Below are 6,233 nucleotides of genomic sequence, written 5' to 3'. Positions count from 1 at the left end.
GTTTTAATTTCCCTTTTAAAAGCAAGGCTATACATGTAGTGAACAACTACATCTCTCAGTGTCACTTTTGACTCAATCTCACACTTTAACATACTGCTGTTTACATAATGTATTTATTTTTAAATCTCTCAACTTTGTGAACCCTCTGCAGCGCCAGCACATAGCCCTTAGGTTGGAATATCCAAACCAGTTCCATATGACTGATGTCGGCGGCTATAAGGGGACGCATGCATGTGCAAAACGAACAGATCTTCATTGCAAGCAATTTATTGCGTCAACAAATGTTTTGCTTGTAGATCTGTTATTTTTTGGCGAACGTACAACAGAAGTATAAATTAAGGTATAGAACTGCAAATCATAGAATGTGCACTAACTGTACCACAATCTCTCTGAAAAGGCAGATTGTGAATTGTACCGTCAGATTGTGAATTGTACCACAGTATTTTATCGTCACCACTAAGGGGGAACTAACATGAATTACACAATTAATGGACAAGTTTGTTATAAAAAGTTATGCAGGGCGTGATGACTTCAGCTGCATCTCATAAAAATCTGGTGGGGATGTCATGGACCTGCTGCTTCGGACGGTTTCAACGCTTTGAGCTTCATCAGTACATCTTCATCAGACACCTCATTACCACAGTATCACGGTACCACAGCAGTGGACAATCAATATCACAAAAGCTTTTGCCTGGATTATGATAAATGAACTGTGCACTTCAGGCAGGGAAAAAGTGTGACTCCCTACTAGTGTTGTCAGAACGAAATTCAGGTTTCAAATATAATTTGAATATGAAAAAAATTATATGGCAAATGTTGAAATTGTATATATACACATTTATATTCATGATCTCAATCATGTCTGTTATTTAAAAGGAGATCTTAAAGACAACATTTTGAGAAGAATCTGAGCCTTCTATGAAATGAAAGGAGATCTTAAAGAGAACATTTTGAGATGAATCGGAGCCTGCTATGAGTCAAATCTGAGAAGTATGAGCCCTAGTGTCCAATGTCTCTTCCTCATCTCATGCATTTCTCTTCAATGCCCTATTGCTATATATGAGAAGGTTGCTTTGAGCAATATTTGAGAATTATGAGGAACAATTGAGAATTTAATCTAAATTAATTATCTTTAGTAATTAGAATTATGTAAAAACAATACTCACTCACAATACATTGATCAGTTTAAAACATTTATTTGCTATTAAAACACCATTTTAAAACAGCAACATTTATTACAGCCCCATAACAAAAGCATAAAATAAATTAAACACTGTAAGGTATGTAAGGTAGTAGCATAAGGAGGGATATTTTAACTGCCTTGTGTACATTGCAAATAAAGTAATATTTTTGCTATATTCCAACAGCTATCATTGTTATAGAGAGTTTATTCGGTAAAAGGGGTCTCCGCATCTCACCAGCCCATTAGTTAAACAGGAGAGATCCCTGTTACTGTAACAAATTCACTCTATGGCAATAATTACTATTGGAATATAGGGCCAAAACTAAAATATGTGTAACTAAGGAGGGATATACAAAGAAGATACATTTCAACTGCCCACAACATAAATAGCGCTATATTCCGACAGCAATCATCACTAGTGTTTGTTCAGTAACAGGGTCTCCATTTCTCTCCAGCTCTTTAGTAAAGAGAAACTCAATTATGTTTACACAATTGGACCACAAATGTTTACACAATTGGACCACTAATGTTGAAGCTCAGAGTTGACCTGACATATTAATGTATGTACTAAAGTGCAGGAGAGATCCCTGTTACTGTCAAACACACTATTGCAATGATAACCATCGGAATACAGACATTAAACAGCATTTTTTTCTTTTTGACAAAAACATATCACTAACAACCAAGGAGGGATATGTGAAGAGATAACTGCCTTGTGTTTAACAATAACATTTTTTTTTTTAAATATATAACTGATAAATAGCACTATATTCCGACAGCAATCATTGCTTTAGTGTTTTTCAGTAACAGGGGTCTCCATATCTCTCTAGCTCATTAGTAAACAGAAAATACATTTTCTGTTTACTAAAGAGTAGAAGAGATCCCTTTACTGTAAAAAAAAAAGAAGTTGAACGTGAGAGGAAGAGAGACAAAGAAAGGAGTCATAAATGTGAGCAATCTGGAAACACTGAAGACTGAATGGAAATGCATGAACAGTCTCTCCCCAAAGCTACAGATCCAAAGGGCTGTTGATGCTAAAATGGCAAATTACAAATCCACAAGAAAGTGTGTCAACTGTTGACACTAACAAAGACAATGAAGAAGCAGCTTCCAATTTCACATCAGGGTCCGGAAGGATGTTCTAACTGAACTACATGGCAATGTTGTTGATGAGTATGATTCATCTGAACCTTTTGAAGAAGTGTTCCCTGATGACAGGGATTGGACCTATCTTGGATATGGACATATCTTCAGTGAAGGATTTGAGGGTTTGGGTGAGGAGTGAGCACATGCAGTTAACGTCCAAGGACAAAACAGACACACCATTATATGACAATGCATCAATAACTGTTGCAGAGTGCCTTTTGTTCATCATGGCTTACGTAAACTGTCAAAGTAACTGATAAGGCCCTTACTTAAGGGACTACACCATGAATTTAAAAAATAAAAATAATAATATCATATTGTTTATGTCCCTCAAACGTTTTTCAAAAGGTTTGAGCCTAAATCAAGCCTCAGATATACTCATTCCAACTAACTTCTTATAAAGCTTATAAAGCACTTTCACCTGCAATACCACATTTTCCTGTTTGGCACGGGGCGCTATTGAGCTAGTTTGTGTGCATGTTATCTCCTGGTTCTGTGTGGAAAAAGTAAAAAACAAAATGGGGAAAAAAAATAAGAAAAAATTCAAAACTGAAAAACGGGAGGGATACCAACGGGAGACCAATTTACAGAAAACCCCAGATTTGCTGTGAAAGCCTGAGTGTTCAAACTGTTTTTTTTGGGGGGGGATAGAAGAGAGGTAGGGGAGACCAAAAACACACAAAAAAGAAGAAAAAGTAAAAATTCATGGTGTAGTCCCTTTAAAATGTCCAAATTGCGTTGTCCTGATAGTCTGAACACAGACTGCTTAAACAATGTACAGAAGTTCAAAGACCTTTTCCACCCACTCCGCTTCATCCCCTATATTACATAAATATTGTGGGTATTGATTGATTGAAAACTATATTAACAGTTTGCAAAAAAAGCACAGAAAGTGCAGTTCTATAAAAAAGGATGCTAAAAGGATTAAACCCAAGAAAGCACTATGGCTTGTTTCCATTGGGGTCCTGTGTATTCAATAAGCGAAACATTTAATGACAAACTATATACAATACTATGCAAAAACATCATAAACGAGTAGTAATCTAAAAGAAAAATATGTCCAGTAAATATTTTGGGGTGGGGGGCATTTCTGGTGATAGGCTTGGACTTTTCATTAATGTGGACGGCACAAGCAGAAGACAAGCTCCTCTTCTGAGGACAGAGGATCACCAGGCAAGGGTTCCAAAGACTCTCCAACGGAGGAGGAAGGAGATGCATCTGCATTGTTTGCAACCGAACCGATTGCAACTCTCAGTCCCTATCAAAACAGAGGCATTGACTCTCCCTCTGAGATGGAGGTGACTGATGTGAAAGACAGCAGTATCACTGTGAGGTGGACCCCGGCCCAGGGGCCCATCCAGGGTGGTCGCTCCAGATCAGACAGAGATAACGTTCTCAGGCCTGATGCCGACTATGGAATACTTCTTGAGCATCTATGCTCTGGGTCAAGATGGAGAGAGCCCTCCCCCCCACTGGTGGAGACTGCTGTGACAACTGTAGACCGGCCCAAGGACCTTACCTTCTCCGACATCAACTCCACCTCGCTGAGGATCACGTGGGACAGCCCAGAGGGAGTCGTGACGGCGTACCGCGTGTTCAGAAATCTCAAAAAAGAAAATGGTCACGTTATTGTTAACAGTTTAACCCGAAAGCGTACGGAACAGCAACAGTCTCAGGGTTCTAACCAGCAAAAGGGGGTGGGGTTAATTAAAACTGTTCCCTCACCGGCTACCAGTAGCATTGACTAGACCCCAGATTCTTGTTTCAAGCCATTTATGTCCGATGGGTTTGTATCTCTTACAGGAGATTCAAGTGATGAGCAACCCATCCGTATCTTGAGAGATACAGGGGGGCACAGTCTGTTATGCTCACAAGGGTTCTGCCTTTTACACCTGAAACTGCCTGTGGGGCTAGTGCGATAGTCCAGGGAATAGAGATGGGATTGGTGCCAAAGCATCGTGTTTTTGTTAATTCCAAGATGATCACTGGATTCTTCAATGTGGCTGTGTGCGCAGAGTTGCCTGTACAGGGGGTGGAGTTCTTACTGTGTAATGACATTGCTGGAGGTAAGGTGACTCTTACACTCGAAGAATATGATCACATCCCAAACAGCATTGAAGCTGATGATCTTGAGATATCCTTCCCAAATGTGTTTACAGCTTGTGTGCTCACTCGCTCCCAGTCTAGGAAGTGGCAAAAGGAGATCCCCCTGTTTGACACTGTGTTGGTTGATGCCATTGCTTGCCGGTGAGGAGTCTCCTGTGAGTGGTGCAGCACCCTCACAGGGTGTTGGGGAAACTGGCAGGGGTGACACCACAGCAGATACTGAGCTCTCAATACATGCCACTCGAGAGAAGCTCATTGATGCGCAACAGGCTGATCCGAGCCTTGCAAACTGCTTTGCTGCTGTGGTGAGCGAGAGTGTGGCAAACGAGGAAAACCCTGCCTACTTCCTTGACAAAGGTATGTTGAGATGAAATGGTCACCATCAGGTTTATTTTGGGTTATTCCCTTATTTTTGCATTAGATTATTTAGGTTAGCTTTAAACCCCTGAGTTAGTTTAAGAGTTTTTTTTTGGTAACAACTGGCACTGCCCTGCCTCCCTATGTCTTAGTCCTTTCAACCATTTGTTAAAATCACCTTAATGTAAATACATTCCTTTTCTTTGCACCAGACCAGTGTTTTGTGGGCCACAGGGAAATGTCAGGTTCTGAGAAGACGGCAGAAGAAAGTGAAGATGGGTTCCTCACAGAGCTCCAGCAAAGCTGCATCCAAAAAATATCCTAAGGGAAAAGGTGCCTTCTGATGACAGCTCAGCAGAAGAGGCAGAGCAACAACTTACAAAGGACAGCTCTGAAGCTGAAGAAGAGAAGGATGACAGTTCAGGGGAGGACATCAGAAAAGCCCCCAACAGAAAGATCATCATCTCCAGCACCAGCGCTGATGAAAGAAACTCATCTCCAGACAAAGTTCTTCCATCATCGAGCGTCCATGCCGTGTTGTCTGCCACAGAGATGCGTGTGCTCCCTCTGGCTCCAGTGTCTCTGCAGGACCGTGATGAGGAACGCCTCACCTAGCCTGGTTGAACACACTCTGGCCTGCCACTGTCAACAATGCAGGACCCATCACTCCAGATGGGTTTCAATGGTTTTCCCACCGTTGCACAGACATTGTGCAACGGTTGTGTTGGGAAGGTGGACTCCAACGTGCGCACACTTCTCTGGGTGGATCACAGTGCTACAACAGTGTTCTGACGAGCTGTGTTGCTGTGACCATCGACTATAAGACCTCCCATTACAACCCTGGATGGTCATTCATGGTTCCATGAGCTGTGTTTTACCCGCATGTTGGCACCAGAACCTGCTGTCGGGCAGAAACCTTTTATATCCACATTCACATTCTCAACTTTTTTTTATTATAAATTGTGCATTTATATAGTGTGTAGAAACATTCCCTCCTGCCCAGGCCTAGGTGGGAGGAGCTCTGGGCTGGGGATTTACCCTACACACCTGAATGCTATTGCGATCAGCACCACCTGCACTTGATTGCAGTGGGGCCTTTAACTCTTTCATGTCCATGGCAAAGGCTCCGATTCTGCAAAGGCTCACACTGCCAATGAAGGAAATGGACGAGGAAAAAAAAAACAGAACCAGGCGATAACGTGATCCGAAGATGTACTGCTCCATTCACTTCCTGGTTAACTTATTACTTAAAAAGGCTGCATCTCGGCTCATGTGTACTTTTTTTTTACTATGTATTTTAGGCCGAGACATACTATTTTCAAAGGCGTATTATGTGTACTTTACTACTTGTTTTTTTCTTTGTTTCCATAGCCTTAAAATCATCATCACTGTTTCCATCAATCCACTACATCAAATCCATAACCTGTATGCCATGCCATCA

The sequence above is a fragment of the Gymnoscopelus braueri genome, assembly GCF_963280865.1.
Source record: "Gymnoscopelus braueri genome assembly, chromosome: 10".
Lineage (NCBI taxonomy): Eukaryota > Metazoa > Chordata > Actinopteri > Myctophiformes > Myctophidae > Gymnoscopelus > Gymnoscopelus braueri.
The sequence above is the reverse complement of the archived record's forward strand: the minus strand, read 5'-3'. Positions refer to the sequence as shown.